This window comes from Musca autumnalis, unplaced genomic scaffold (genome assembly GCF_047663935.1).
Source record: "Musca autumnalis isolate F117 unplaced genomic scaffold, ASM4766393v1 scaffold_1, whole genome shotgun sequence".
Lineage (NCBI taxonomy): Eukaryota > Metazoa > Arthropoda > Insecta > Diptera > Muscidae > Musca > Musca autumnalis.
The window spans coordinates 179,854,602-179,871,843 of NW_027411644.1; the positions used below are offsets into that span (position 1 = coordinate 179,854,602).

At 37.9% G+C, this 17,242-nt stretch overlaps 1 pseudogene; it reads left to right on the forward strand.

The window, feature by feature from the left end:
• Nucleotides 1–11,583, forward strand: part of LOC141389516 (uncharacterized) — a 171,879-nt pseudogene extending 160,296 nt beyond the window's left edge.
• The last annotated feature ends 5,659 nt before the right edge of the window (nt 11,584–17,242 follow it).

The following is a 17,242-nucleotide window of genomic DNA, read 5'->3' on the forward strand; positions in this document are numbered from 1 at the left end:
TGGACTCCAAAAGATGCTATTCATTTTTGGATCCAAAGCATGTCATTTACACCAATGCTTTGACATGTAATTTTCACCTATGCTTTGGCATGTCATTTCCTCCAATGCTTTGGCATGTCATATTCACCAACCCTTTGCAATGACATTATCATTGCGACGAGAGTTTTAACAACGTTGGTTATGACTTCGAGTCTCCGACAACATCAAGCCTATTGTAAATAATTTAGAAAAATGTGTATAAATAAATGCTGATGAAAAGATCGGATGTTTCACGACTTCCTTTGCATGGGTTCAAATACTGATGAAAAGATCGGATATTTCGCGTGGAACCCCTTCCTTCAAATTTTGCTGGGTACACTCCACCAGGTACCTCACCAAAAGATCAAAAATGTTCGGAAAAATTGTGCGCACGATAACTCTTGAAGAGAGTGAGCGATTTGGTCATTACTTTCACATCCTAATATATCTAACAGATATAGATCAGGTTCGAAAAATATTTGTCCAGATTTAGTTTAACTTCTAAAATGGCCCACACCGCTCCTCTAGTTAGGGTACCTCCCCCACAAAAGTTCAACATTTGTGTCTAAGTGCAGTTTAGGGTCTGTTATAAGATCCTTTAGAAATTTATACCGATGATGTTCGTTATGGTCCTGTTTACAGCGATATTTTGTTTCCGTGCACAAGTCCATCCTTCCTGGCATACTAGGCCAAAAGTTATACAATGACCCATTGAAATGACTGGTGGGCGCGATATCTATCGAAAAGATATGACTCCCAAAATAAGATCCACTTCCAAAATGGACTATGCCGATGCGTTCCCTCAGGTACCTCATCACAGCACTTTTGAACTTTAATCCTAATATACATTATTGTTGACAAGTTTAAATATCCAAAAAGGGCCACAAAATTCTGAAAAGTTTCAATTCACATAGGCTGATGGTATATCTCTGTCGGCAAAGGCGACTGATACTTTTTTATTTGTTTTTTTCTTCTTGGTATATACTCGTATGTAAACATTTTTGCTACTATTTTTAAGAGATTTTGTTTTATTATGGCATTCATGGAGGCGTTACCATTGGACGACGTATCGTCGGTGTCATGCTTAAGTGTTGCATACGCCATTTTTTACTTTTTGAGATACAGGTGGTTTCTAGGGTTTTCCGATATGCTTTTTCTGAATTTCTAGTCGGCTTTCTCCTATCTGCTCTAGTTTCCGAGATATCCATGCATCGACGCGAAAGCTTAATTTTTTTCAGTTATGAAATTAAAATTTCAACAATTTACAAGTTTAAAAACACACTTCAAAAATCAGAACTTGAATTTTCGCTTTAGAAGTATTTAGTTTATGGAGGCAAAGATGAAAAATTTTTTTGTCACGTTGTTCCATGTGATTTACAATATTTCATATTTGTGTCATAAGTGTGGATATGGAACAAATCGACAAAAATTCTTCTCTATAACTTTTATATTCCAATGCATATTCCCCTATATTTTTGGAAATATGTTCTATATACTATTATTAATATTTCAAGTCAAAAATATAAATATTTTCTTTAGTCAGCGCCACGCAGTTATTACGAAAAACATTAAAATGCGATTATCTCAAAATGGGAAAATGGCGTATGGAACACATAAGCGTGACACCGACGATATGCTAAAGTTTAAAATTTACCTCATAGTGGATGATATTTAAAAGTTTGACCTGGCCAAACCTACGTCCATTTCTTAGTAAACCGCATGATGACAAACTAGAATAAAATCTTTTCTGCTAATTGTTTCAACTATTTCTTCGTACTCGTATTACTTTTATTGAAAGCAATAAAGCTGAAACATACTAAATGCCCTTTGGGTGCCATGTCAGAAATGTCATTTCGATATGTTTCTAACATCTTTGTGTACGACACAAACAGCTTTGGGATTTTTTTAATAGCCATTGTAGTTGAATTGAACTCACAGAAAGAAATCGAAAATCAATCCAATCATTTGTTCTGGACAAAAAGTTTGTTGGTGGGTGGTGACATGTAGCCAATTCCTCATATTATCAACCCTCTCTATGGAGGAGGTCATAAATGAGTCTATTTGAGTTAAATTGTCCAACAGCATATGAGCAACAAACATATCATGTTTCTCATATACAATTTTCGATTGTGAAAATGGAAGAGATAAATCTATATATGTTTGGGATACACTATGCACATATACATATATAGTATGAATGATGACTCGTTTAGTTCAGTTGGAGTTGTATATCGAGTGACTATTATTCGTAGATACTGAATTTTTTGATTTGTACATTTCGACGAATATTTCCCATGGGACTGACAAGTCAGTCTTAAAAATAATGGGTTTAGATTTTTAAATTTTTACAAGGAAAATCCACTTATTTAACACATTACTAAGCAATGAATAACGATGACATAAAGTTCATGTGTCAGTCCACAAATATAGAATAAATATTTGTGTACCCTCCACCATAATATTAATTCGTCAGAAACCATATAAATTTTACACGTTCTTGATCAGCATAAAATTCTAATTCGACAACTCGCAATATTTGAAATAGACCTTTATAATTTGGTATAAAAGTTTATACTACTTCCAGAATGTTTGGTATTTAAAATGGGCTTTATCGTGCCCTGTTTTGATATAGCCCTCATAAAACGATACCTCCCGATTTTCGGTATTTTTAAGGTTGTGGCCCCAATATCCAATATGGCTGAAATTTTGCATTTAGTCTTCGTTACGGGTATAAAACTTCCCACTTTAAATTTTTTGGTATAGGTCCACGTTTTCATATAGCACCCATAGAGCTGACTCTCGCAAATATCGTTAGTTTGAAGTTTGTGTCCCCATTATCCCAGCGATGATGCTGAAATTTGGTATTTAGTCTTCGCTGTGGGTATTCAACTTTGAAGTAGAAATTTGCCGTATAGGTCCACGTTTGCATATAGCCCCCATATAGCGATTATCGGTATTTTGAAGGTTGTTTCCTCAATATCCCATATATATTTTTCCACAAGAAATTTGTCGGTATATGCCAACGTCTTCATATATGGCCTTTTAGAACAGTATCCTCCAGATTTCGCTAATTTTTATTTTTAACCATATTGTACTAAAATTGTTTTCTTAGTCTTCGTTGGAGTTACAAAACATTGCTTCATATATTTCTCGATACAGGTCGGCGTTTTAATACAGCCCCTATAGAGCGGTACTCCCGATTTTCTATATTTTAAAAGTTGTAGCATCTTTACCAGAATAACTGAAATTTCGCATTTAGTCTTCGCTAGGGGTACAGCATATTATTACAGACACAAAACAACTATAGCAAAAATCAGACAGAATATGTCCCATATAGCCCTCATATGAATTTTTCTACCGCATTGGTTGTCAATTTTGTGTTTCAAGAAGATAGAAAACTTAATCGCAAAAAACTATCAGTGTTTTTGCCTAGCCCTTTTGAACCAGTTTTGGCCAATTTAATGTATTTCGAGGCTTTTTTGTCTAATTTTCTAACCAAGATTGCTGTACTTTGCTCTTTTGCGTAGTCAGATGACCCAAAAGTTCAATTCGGAAAATTATAAACATCGGTCCAAGTTTTGGAAAGTAAAACGATGACACCCCACGTGGCACATTTTTCTTCTAAGGTGGATGGAACTTGGCATATAAGTCTAAACCTAGAGAAACAACTAAGTAAAGTGCGTCCCAACTAGTACCCAATTTTTAAATTTTAAATAAAACATAGATATTTAAAAACAAGTAAGCAAATGCCAACCATGTGATACCATACACCACAACCTCTAGGAATAGCTATGTGCAACCGCATTGTACGCTGAATGTCCGGGTTCGATTCCTAGGCCTGGCCATATCAAATTTTCATAGGTGGCCCGAGTATTTTAGCCACGAACATCGTCTCTACAAGTGGCAACTTAGGACACGCCGTTCGGACTCGGCGATAAAAACTAGGTCACATATCAATAACTTAAAATGAATCCATTGATATAAGAGAAGCCTCAGTTGTCCCTACTGAGATGTTTGTGGAACAATTACACTGTGCAACATTTTTAAGGTGATCTTGTGCAAACAATTCGAACTGAGGATTTTTTGAAAGTACAGACCCAAACGACAAGAAAGCCTAGTTTGGTTTTGTTGTGTCAGATCCACCTCGGATTTTATGGCCCCATCTAAACATGGTTAAATATTGAGTTTTTAAAGAAATTCGGAGCTATATCTTGGAAACCAATGCGAATCTTCTTGTGACCTCTGAAGCAAATTTGTAGATAAGGACAAGATTAAAATATTTGGAGAAATAATGAACTCGAAAAAATACATTTATTGCCTTAAATTTCAAAATATATGCAAAAATTCCACAATTTTTATACATTTTGCACCGTATCTCCAAAATCGTTAATTTTTTCTGAATATTTTCTTTTGGAAAAATATTCCCCGGAATGTAATACGCAACTCTTCAGAACATGCCATTGTTGTAAAATGCCTCTATGACGTTGTTTTCAGTACATTTTTCAACGACGATTTAATAAAAATGTCAATAATATAGTGAAATCCGAAATGCGAGAATAAACTGTTGGTGTGAACTGTGTTTGAAATAAGTGTTGTAAAAGATATGATGCAAAATACCGCTGAAACAACATGAAGCAAGCATTTTAGAGTTTCAGAATGTTCCAAAGAATTGTTGATAACTTTATTGGGAAGATTTTTGCAAAAGGTTACTTGGTTCAACTCCCAATAGTTTTGCCGATTCTGACCAGAATTTCAGCAATTATGTAAAATTTTCTATATTTTATAGATTTTGATGCCCTAGATGGAGTTTTTCTTATGTGGTTTTTTCAAATGATAAATTCTACTAGTTTAGGGCTACAATATTGCTAAAGATAGCAAGGCAGGAGTTTGGCCTTGCTATATTCGTTTCTGAGATAAAGGCCTGATAAATGCAAAAAGTGTAGATTTAGTCCGGTTTAGATAAGGCCATAAAATCCGAACTGGATCTGACAGGACAAAACCCTACTAGGGTTTTTGTAGTCTAAATATGTACTTTCAAAAAATGCATACTAGAAGTTGTTTGCATTTTCAGTGTTGCATAGTGTTATATAAATTATACATTTCTTAAAAATATTCGAAAATTGGAAAATTGACATCGACATACACCTTCAAATTGTCTTTAACAGCCTGTTCATGTATGTCGACCGAAAGGTTTTTTGGGCTTCGGAAGTGGAAAAAAAATCATTTTCTGTTCATGTAAACGCCTTCGAAACGAAAATCTATTCGACCGGCAAGCCATACGAAATAACACGTAAACGTATACTTTTCCATTCAATTTGGGTTTATGTATTTCGAAAGGACTGTCTCTTATAGAAAGAGAATGTCAAAATCACTCACTTGCTTTATAGCTGCCGAGTAGAACGTAAACTCGCGAATAACACCGAAAATCTTAAAAAAAATTTATGCAACACATTCTTGAAACAAATAAAAATTTTATAGACACGTTTTAATGGCGGTTTCATTCATTATTTTGAAGAAATCAATAAAATAAAATAATTCAAAATACCGACACATCTTATTTTTCAAACAAAACAAATCACACATATTCCAATGTTTGTATGAACATATATGTGGATTTTGTTTTCATTTCTCATTTGGTTCTCATTTATGGGAGATAGTTGTACAAATGTACATTCAAATTAGTAGTATTTCGCATAGGATACGTAACGACAGTCGCACGATAGTTTGCGAAATACATGAAAGCATTTTTAGACGGAAATGAGTGCCTGCTTTCCTTTCGTACAAATTTCCGTGCGACATACATGAACAGGCGGTAAATATCAGGTTCCTTTTTGGAATGTCCTAAAATTAACAAATATATATACAATGCAATTTGCTATATCTCTGATATTTGATATTTAGGAAAATTGTGAGTTTATTGAAGATCTATGGTCCAAATATTGTGCACTTGTACCTACCGGGCGCGTCCCCACAGGCGGATAGGGGGAGGCGGATGACCGTACTAATTTGTTCTAGATCTAGGGAATTCTTTTGTGACTAAACCTGTTCCGGATCGGATTAGTACGATCGCCTGCCTCAGGGAAATTTATTTTCCCCGCGGACAAATAACTGACTATGGGGGTGTTCCCCTAAAACAAAAAACACAAATATGAAGAAAGTTGGACAATGCGAAAAAGTTACGGTGCAGGGCCTAATAAACCCAGTACCGGCGGGTGATGTTGATCTGCCTACGAGTCACACCCCGTCGTTATCATGCGATCGTGAGCAAATCTCTCCCACAGGTGTGGGTGCCTTGGCACCTGTGTTCGAAGGTAATGCGACAAGCACACAGCCTAAGGGCAGATACAGGGAGGAAGAGACTGAGAAGCTAAGGGGAAGTTAATGCTCGACCCAGCCTTCAGATATATCTAGCGACTCAGATTCCAATTCCGATAACGAAAGCAAAAATAATATAACCGCCATGGAAATTCCAGAAAAGGAGGAGGTCCACAAGATGGTAGACGAAGTGAGCGACAGCATTGCAAAGCTCACAACACACAAGAAGCAGCTGTCTGGTGCTCAACGACGCAAGTTCAAGAAGCAACGGGCAAGCAAAAAGGCTCTATCGCAGGATGCTCCCACAGGGATCATGAACACTCCCTCCACTTCTTCGGAAGCGGCAAAGAGGATCAGATCCCCCGAAGAGCAGAACACTGTAAAGCCGACGAAGAAGAAAAAGAGCTCCACATCCCCAAACGTTTCGAGTGCACCGCGTCGAGTACCACGCAAAGACAAAGTCAGCTCGAACGTGAAGAGGGTGTGCCTAGCCGCGGAATCGACTGCAGTGCCTGGGGATTCTGCGAAGGAATCCCGGACCCGGCAGAAGAGGAAGAGGGCTGCGGAGACTGGTAGAGAGCCGCCATCTTACGCCAAGGTAGCCAAGAAACGCTAAAGGGACGAACTCTGTTATACAGTGATCGATACCAATAGAGGTTCCGGAAAGCTACCCAAAGACCATCTTCCAGCAATTGAGGAAAAGGTCAACAATAAAATATTGGATCACATAATGATTGCAGGTGATCCAATTCAAATTATCAGCAGCGGGGTCAAAGGGGACGTGATGGTGTTCAAATTTGCCCAGCATGCAAACGTTGCCTCCCTCAAGGATATTATCAACAGCATAATACCTCCATGGGAAAGCGGCAAACTAAAGTTGGGAGACCAAATTCATCAACTAACAAAAACTTCGGTATTCGTCAGAGGATGGGGCAGCAAGTTCGAGACGGAACGCATGCTCGAAGTCTTTGGTCGCCAAAACAAGGACTTGGACGTGAGGAGATGGGAGGTCTTCCACAGGGAGGAGCAGGAGTACGAAACTCTCCTTGTGGTCGGAATTGACCATCTCTCCATGGCTAGTCTGACAAAGACTAAGGGCAGGGCTTTCTACATCTCCAACGCTGTCCGCTTCAAAGCAGGAAAGGCGGTAATCGGCGAAAGCGAGGAAGCCAAACAAAATAGCGAAGAGGTTTTACCTCCCAGCAAAAATTAAAAGGGAGTCGATGCCGTAATCACCGACTCCCAAGAAGCCCGTTTACTGGAGGACCAATGATTGAGGTCATCCAGATAAACCTCCATCGGAGCGAGACGGCAACCATGACCCTGATGGAGCAAATTATAACAGGTAAAATCCATATTGGCTTGATCCAGGAACCTTGGACTATTCAGAACAAGGTCTCTGGACTAAACCATATAAACTACCAACTGTTTTATGCAAATACGGGGTCTCGACCGAGAACCTGTATAATATGTCACAAAAACGTATGTTTTCTTTTCTCTCCAGAGTTGTCAACATCGGACGCAACTGTGCAGAAGCTGGGGAATGGCAATATATACCTTGCGTCAGTATATTTACCGTTCGACTCGCCGACAGCTGCAGCGGTTGGTGAGGAAAGCAAAACAAACAGGTAACGAAGTACTAGTAGGTAGCGATGCTAACTCACACCACATTGCGTGGGGTAGTACTAATACTAACAAAAGGGGCCAAGCCCTTTTAGATTTCTTGAATACTAACGACCTAATAACCCTTAACATAGGAAATAAAGCCACCTTTGTTAACAAGATTAGGGAAGAGGTATTAGATATAACAATATGTTCCTAAAATCTTATAAACGAGGTGCAAAATTGGAGGGTCTCGGAAGAGCATTCCTTCTCGGATCATCGGTATATAAGATTTGAACGAACACGGCCACCGCCGAAACCTATAAGTTTCCGAAATAAATCCAAAACCAATTGGATAAAATTTGGATAACTAATAAAAGATAGGCTAGTGCACGATAGATATGAATGCCTAAGCACGGAAGATATAGACAGAAATGTCAACATTATAACGGAGGTCTTAGTAAAGTCATTCGAAGAAAGTTGTCCCCTTCAAGAGAGGAAATCAGCCTACGAAAAACCCTGGATGACAGGAGAAATTCGTAACAAAGGCAAAGAGGTCCGAAGGCTATACAACAGAGCTCGACGAAAGAATTTAGCTGTATTCTGGGACAACTATCACACAAAACTTAAAGAATACTCATTTTGTTGTAGAATAGCAAAGCGCAATTCCTGGAAACTTTTCTGTGAACAGGTAGACAGCGTAAATGATGTATCCAAAATAAATAAGTTTCTATGGAAAACCCATACTCAAACCGAGATCATGGTGAATGATATGGGAAATAAGATGGAAACAATCGAGAACACGCTGGGGCTTTTGATGAATACACATTTCCCGCCGAACACTGCAACGCACGCAGGGGTGCCGGTAGTTAGGGAAATTAGGGAATGTGAGGAAGCTCCAACAATTGATGAAGCGATGGTAAAGGATGCCATCAAGAGCTTCAAACCCTTCAAAGCAGCGGGGCCGGATGAGATATTTCCGGCTTTACTCCAGAAAAAGATGGACTACATTGCGCCCAAACTATCTGGAATTTTTAACGCATGCTTAAAACATGCGTTTACCCCTAAAGCCCTGCCAGGCGAGGGTAGTATTTATCCCCAAACCTGGGGATAAAGTCTTATCGTCCGATAAGCCTAACATCCTTCCATGGAACGAATAGTCGACACCATGATTAAGAGCAAGATTCCAAACGATATGCTTAAATACAAACAACATGCATACGTTAAAGGTAGATCAGTGGAAACCGCATTACATGAGGTTGTACACCACATCGAGAGCACCTTCGACAGGAAGATGTATACACTAGCGGTATGCATTGATATCGAGGGTGCTTTCAACAACGTCAGCACCGAAACCCTTATCCAATCCTTAGATAAGTTTCAGGTGAATCGGGCCCTTAGGAACTGGATAAGCCACATGCTAAGGAATAGATGGATAAGCTGCGGTCTACTTGACGTAAAAATAAAGGACAAAGTTGGTCAGGGTACGCCACAGAGGGGGATTTTATCCCCACTCCTATGGGTCACTACCATAAATAGCCTATTAGGGACTTTAACCGATGAGGGATTTGACCCAGTCTGTTATGCAGACGACGTTATAATACTTCTGTGGGGTAAGAATCCAAACTTGCTATGAAGTGCTGAATCAGCCCTAAAACTAGCGTACAACTGGGCTAGACCAAGAGGTCCTAATGTAAACCCGGAAAAACGGAAATATGTCTGTTTACTAGGAAAACAAAACTGGGACACTTTGAAGAACCAGTTTTCCTAAACAAGACGATCAATATTTCCAACAAAGTCAAATATCTGGGAGTAATTCTGGATAGGAAACTTAAATGGAAAGACCATATTCAAGAAAGAGCCAATAAAGCTCATAGATGTTGGTCAACCTGTAGAAGGGCTATAGGCGCCAAGTGGGGTCTTAATCCTAAGATGACACACTGGCTATACAAAAGCGTAGTTAGACCTATTCTAACATACGCTTCAGTAGCCGGATCACAATACGGTCCATCAAGCGGAGATCCGAGCGATCACAGAGTGTCTGAACTGGCTTAATGCCAATACGAGACCAACTACTGTAAACGTCCTTACGGACAGTAAAACTGCAATCAAAGCATTAACATCCAAGACAGTAAAATCACAAACAGTCTTGGATTGTATAAATTCGATCAACAGCTATACTCAGCATGGCACGGTGCGTATAATATGGGTACCGGGACATGCGGTGAATAGAGGTAATGAGATAGCAAATTCTCTGGCAAAAAAGGGAAGGGAATTAGCAACCGTAAACTAAGCGAACGCAAAGCCACTAAACGCGTCTCGGCTAGAGTTAAAAATTTGGGCAAAAAATGCCCACTTATCCCTATGAAATAGGGAGGAATTAGGGAAAACCACAAATTAGGGAGACCCAAATGAGGAAAAAACTAAAAACCTATTACTGCTAGGTAAATCAGAGTTGAGTAGACTTACGTGTGTTCTTACAGGTCACCTGGGTTTACAAGCTCATCTGCACAATTAATTGTGCAGACAACAGCGTAGGCAGGGCATGCGGAGAGGATGATGAAACATTGGAGCATTTTCTCTGCCAATGCCACGCTTTCGCAAACATCAGGTCCCAGTTTTTAGGGAACGACACAATACCAGATCTTAATCAGGTAATTGTAGACGACCTAAAACAAATACGGGATTTTGTTAAGGGAACAGAGTTCATTAAATAAATTATAGTAGAGTCCCTTCTTCAAAAAACTTAGACTAGAGCGCACAACAGGCCTACTTCATGGTTTATGTGTATGTCCACCAGGACATGTGGCGATTACTCGCCCCTCTTTTCAACCTAACCTAACCTCACATATGCTTGATAAAGCACGTAGTTTTGTACTTTTCAGGGTATTTCGAAAATAGTTCATTGTGGATATAGGTATAATGTGATATCAAAAATATATTTTATACTGGTAGAAATGACTAATAACGGATAGAAATTCAAATAATTTGCATGCAAACAAATTTATAAATCCCAAAATTATTCATATTCAATTACACACATATATAAGTCAGCTGCGCTAACGGTGATATACCCTCAGCCTCTGACCAAAAAAAGAAACAAACACAATAATTATGCCGTATAAAAATATATTGATTTTGTCTCACGTGTTTGCTTCAAAATACGTGGAATCTGTAGGTATCTTAATGTGGGGCTATACCAAATTAATTTTAGTAAGCTAACTTCTGATTTTTGAAAAAGTTTGGGAATTATTTTGCGGATTTGTAATTTTAGTTGCAGCCGGCAGGGGGTTTTGGAGCTGTTGGACCATTATCTCAAGAAGTATGGACAGCCCAAAAAATTGTATCATTGCAGTAGGGACCGTTAAAAGAACCTTCTTCAAAAAATTCACATATATCCGATACGAGTCCTCAAACTCCATTTTTCCCAAATTTGTGGGAGGTACTCGAGGACGGTACCGATATAGTCCATATTTCAACCTGATACATGACTGGATGAAATAATACGATGTGCAAAGTTTAAACCAATCAGAAAATCCCCTTGAGATTTATCTTGGAGATTTGGCATTTTATTTAAGTTTCTTATTTGTTTTTCAGGGTTTCTTGGAACTTTACGGCCATTGTACCATTGCAATTGTACCATCGTAAAGGGGACCACAAGGACAATCTGCTGAAAAAATTCAAAACGATTCGAGAGGACTCTTAAATTTCACTTTTCCGAATTTTGTGTGGGACTTACACGAAAGTGTGAACCGATATAGTCTTACCCGATCTATTGATCACTTCGCCAGTTATCGTTCACACAATTCATCCAAATATATCATATATTCGAAATTAAACTAATTTTGTGCAAAATATTACGAAGTATAAAATTTGGTTTGAATCGGTAGATCTGTTCGAGAGACAGATGAACGGACAGGGCTAAATCGAGTCCAAGTTGTCTAAAACGAATTGGGGTCTAAAACCATTATTTCCATGAGACACATCTTTGGTCGTATTTTATATGTATCCCCTTTACTGTAAATCCTGAGGTATAAAATAGGTGGGGTGGCGATCCCATGCTGCAATATCTGTATACAATTATTGTGTTGTAAATTATTGTATATTGGACAACTGAACTGAAAATGTCTCTGTCATGATAGACAATTTGTAGCATAGGAGGAAATTGTGGTTCTCTACACAAAACCCATTATATCGAGCCCTTCCCGCGAAAATGATGTAAGCGACATTTTTTCGATTTTCGTTTTTTTACGGAAATCTATAAAGAATATTCCAACACACCATCTCCCAAATTTTTAGAACTCAGCCATGTACCGTTACGAAATTAGAGCAGAAACAATTTTGATGTAAGCGCCATTTTTGCTTTTTGTGTACATTTGTTTGTGACAGCGAATTGTCGCTTACATCAAATTGCACATTTACATACCATGTCGTTATTCAACTATATTACAAGAAATACGTTTTAATCTTATAATTCTTCGAATAAATACTTGCTATAATATTAGTGTGCTTTGTTTTTAAATTGTAGATAAGAATTACTCTAAAAATGATTTGTTTCAAATAATTTTTTTTGATGTAACCGCCACTTCTCAAAGTAAAAGCCTGATTGCGTGACAGCGAAAAAGATGTAAGCGACACAAACTACCGTTATATTAAAGATATTCCACAATTTTTTTTATTTTTTCAGTAAATAGGATTTAATAACAGAACTATACCAAATTTGAATAAACAATTTTGGTTATATCAAAAGTTATTCAATAAAAACCGTCTCCTGTAAAATTAGCTTTTTGTCGCTTACACTTTTTTCGCGGGAAGGGCTCGATATGTTAGGCAGTAGGCCCGTTATCTAGCAGACACATTATTTCATCAGGGGAAAGGTCAGTAGTTATTTTTCCATATGTAGGCTACTTTGGCGGTATATGTCCTGCAGGAATTAAAATATGGACCTAAAATAAAATTTGTATATTTTCACACAAAAGTAATGGTGTATGTCACCCGCTAAATAATATCAGATTATCATGCAAAATTATAGGCATCTTCTTCAACCTAAACTCTTACCTCGTGCAAAATTTCTTGACTATTGAGCTATATTTGCGACCTCGAACGTGTTTATGACTACACTAACGTGTTTATGACTATATTAGGCTGCAACTCTGTTATCTGATAATGTACATCAACATAATTGACATCAATGGAAAGGCCAAGAGACAGTCTTCCAAATGTAACTCACGAGGGAGGAATGTGTCTTTCAGGAACAAAGACATAAGCTGTATATTAAAAATTTTCAAACAAAAGTTGTGGTCCATTTAACCCTCTAAATATTATCTGATCGCCATGTCAAATTGCAAGCTTCTTCTTTGTCATATAAATTTCACGTTGATCGGACTATTATTGCGACCTAGAGAGCCGCTACAAAATTTGATAAATATTACGTTTTTGGTCCATTTCACCCGCTAAATATTTCACGATCATCACCAATATAAATACGGATCTATTCTGGTCTGAACCCGACCTCCACATAAAATTTCGTGGCGATCGGTCCATAATTGCGACCTGGAGTTTGATTTAAATTTATAATGGACAGACGGACGGACACACATCTCAAAATCGCTTTATCTCGTCGACCGGGAAATGACTGATGCTGATGACTGCGCCGCGGCGCCGTATTGTTGAAACTCCCTCCACATTCATTTCTTCAATTCTATGCAAGAAAAAAATGATTATCATTTCACGATACCGAACACCATTGACTGTTTGCGCTTGACCTGCCTCATTTTCATAAAAAAAGGTCCAATGACCAAAAACAACACCACACAATTGAAGTTGCATTTGCTTCTCGTGAATCACTCGAGAATCCTCACCGCAAATACGACAATTCTGCCTATTGACGAAGCCATCAAGATGGAAATGGGCCTCGCCACTGAAGATGATTTTATCGGCAAAATCAGCATTTTCATGTTGTCTCTCCAATACCCTTCACTGTCCATGGTCAGCTGGCTTCAGTTTCTGAGTCAATTGAACTTTGTATGCATAAAGATGCAAATCTTTCGTAAAAATTCGCTGCATAGTGGATTTGGAGACACCAATTTGCTGAGCTCGGTATCGAATTGAGGTGAATGGAGTTTGAGCGACATCATCACGTTCAGCAGCGATATTTTCAATCGATCGAACTGGTTGAAGGCGCGTTGTTGTCTTTACATCACTAGCATACCCGGTTTGGGCAAATTTATCCATTAATCTCTTTACAGTTGACTCTTTTGGAGCATTATTGTGAACCCAAATTGACAAACAATTACACAATGAGAATGCGTTCTTCATTCATGTAGCGCTCCATTTTTACTAACCTCGTACCTTCGCACAATAACAATTGTTCAAATGTCAAACAATGACACTTCGAATTGTTCCTATTTACTTCAACACCGTTGATGATGTAAGATTTAAAAATGTTGGCACGGTCGGACTTAACGCCGTTCTTCCTTTTTTCAGCTTAATTGTCACTATTTAGTGACAATAAAGCTTGACTAGGATCATTCATTACTCTAAACCATTACTCTACTCCATTGTGCAGATACAGAAGAAATTCGACAGAAATTTAAATAAAGGTCTATTTAATGCCAAAATTATGGGAAAGCGGTACGACGGTACCGACGACGGAAAAATCACTTGATTAAACAAAACAATCGTTGATTTATTGTTCAGAGACTCGAATGTGACGATGCGGATATATCAAAAAGCGATATTCGGGCAGTATCGTTTCATTTTCAATGCTATTTTGTATTGTTATAAGTTTAAAAGTTATTTATTTACAGTTCTAAAGGTCATTATCGTTAAATAGATACATATGTACTTATGAGCTATTAAACATATGATATAGGCTAGGTTAACAAACATTCATGTGATAGTAACAGTGAATGTTTGTTTGATCTGATGCGTACTTCTTCTTTGTATACACAATACTACGAGGGTACCCTAAGTTCAGTTTGAAAATATCAATATTTACACAAAAAGAATATCAAAAACTTCCATTTGCCCTCACCTACTTGACCAAAGAATATTCTGCCCCTTTGCTTGTTGTTCTCATTAAATACTACAAGGCATGCCATGGCTTATTACACAACATGGGTTTGACATTTCCTCTTTTGTGTTGCGCTGTGTGAGTTTGTCTGTCCATCTTCTGGTTTTGGTTACAAGTGTTTATGATTTTTCATTTTATGTCCGTGTTAAATCCATTACAGAATTGGATACAACACTTCTTAGAAAGGCATAAGGACATATAATACTTGTCTTGCTTCACTTGTCTTTCTGGGGATGTTGGGGTTTTTCTTCATTTTCCAGGAAAATAACAATGCCCAGCAACTCCCCTTTGAGTTTCTTTGCAATTTAATATTTTATCATCGTTTTTGTAAATATGCTGCGATGACTTAATTGGTCGAAGTTAAAATCAAAAATACAAAGACGCTGTCTGGCTGACATCCAACATAAATGTTCAAGGAATTGTTTGAATTTGTTTCTGAGGATTACAGCGTATTATTTTTAAGTTAGAAAATTACAAAAGTAAATAGAAATTAATAGGCTACACGAGAAAACTCATCCTATGGGATATTAACTTTAATCAAATCTAAAATACATGAATGAAATACTTAAATTTTCATTTAATAACTGTTTCGAAGACATTTAAATTAAGCACAAAATAATAGCGTAGACACAAATATTACAATTGGTTGCTAAGGTGAAAGAAATAAAACACATTGAAGTTTTATTTGTAATCCTATTGTTACTATGTTTTGTTTTTATCCTCTACACCATAGAATGAAGGGTGTATAGGCGGAGAGAAAATTAACACACAACCGACAATTTGAAAAAACGAATTTGAATTGACTTTATTTTATTTTCACAAAACTTATATTATTAAATCAAAGCCTACTAAATTATTTTATATTTATATTGTATGTTAGTAGTAAAGTATGTTTGGCTAAAGTATGTACATATATAAAAGTGTATATTCGTGACTAAAGTATACTCCTACATATACTCCCCCTAGAGATTCTGTTCACAACAGGATCTTTATCGAAATGTAACATTACGCGTTCTTATGCGTTCACTTCTTCGAGGAATTCTACTGAGTTCTCGTGGATGGGTAGATTCGTTTGCAGGATGAGTAGATTCGTTTGCCGGATGGGTAGATTCGTTTGTAGGATGGGTAGGAGTTGAAATGGGAATTGTTATTACTTTAGGGTCCTCAGTTATGTCAGGGTTGAATATGAATGCCGGTTTTACTCGGTCGATTGAAATAACCTTTTCTTTGCCATTGACATCCAATGTAAGCAGTTTATCGGATCTGTTTATTACTCTACATGGTCCATCGTAGGGAGGTTGCAATGATTTTTTACTGCATCGTGACGAACAAAAACATGACTGCAGTTGTCGAGATGTTTTGATACAAATACCGAGCGATTCGTTTTATGATTTGCAGGAACTGGTTTCAATGCTTGCATTCTCGCCTTGAGAGATATAACGAAATCTTCAGTTGGTTGTCGATCTTCGGATTCGACTATCATATCGCCTGGCAATCTAACTGATGTTCCGTACGTTAGTTCAAACGGATATGTGTTTGTATCTTCACGAATGCTTGCTCTGAGACCCAGCATTACGGTTGGCAAAACGTCCATCCAAGTTTGGGAATGATGGCTCATTATGGCAGTTTTCAAAGATCGATGCCACCGCTCTATCATTCCATTAGAGCAGGGATGATATGAGGTAGTTCTGATGCGAGTAGTTCCAATGATACGAGCCAGTTCAGTAAAAAGTTGTGACTCGAATTGTCGTCCTTGGTCAGTTGATATTTTTCCTGGAACACCAAAACGTGAAATCCAGCCGCGATAAAAAGCTTCAGCAACTGTAGATGCTCGCATGTCTTCCATCGGTATCGCTTCGGGCCACCGTGTAAATCGATCAATGCATGTTAGAAGGTAAGTATAACCTTTGCTTGGTGGTAGAGGTCCAACAATATCGACATTTACATGATGAAAACGTTGATCAGTAACAGGATACGAACCAATTTCACTGTGTGTGTGTGTGTCTGTGGATCTTGGAACGTTGACACGACAGACATTGTTGAGTCCACATCTTAATATCTTTCTTCATGTTTGGCCATACGAAGCGCTGTTGTATTAGTTTGGTCGAAGCTGTTACTCCACCATGTGACAAATTGTGCAATGTGTCAAATACACATTTTCGCATATTTGATGGAATGAAAGGTCGAGCAATTTCCGTTAAAATATCACAGTAAACAGCCTGAGTTTCGGGT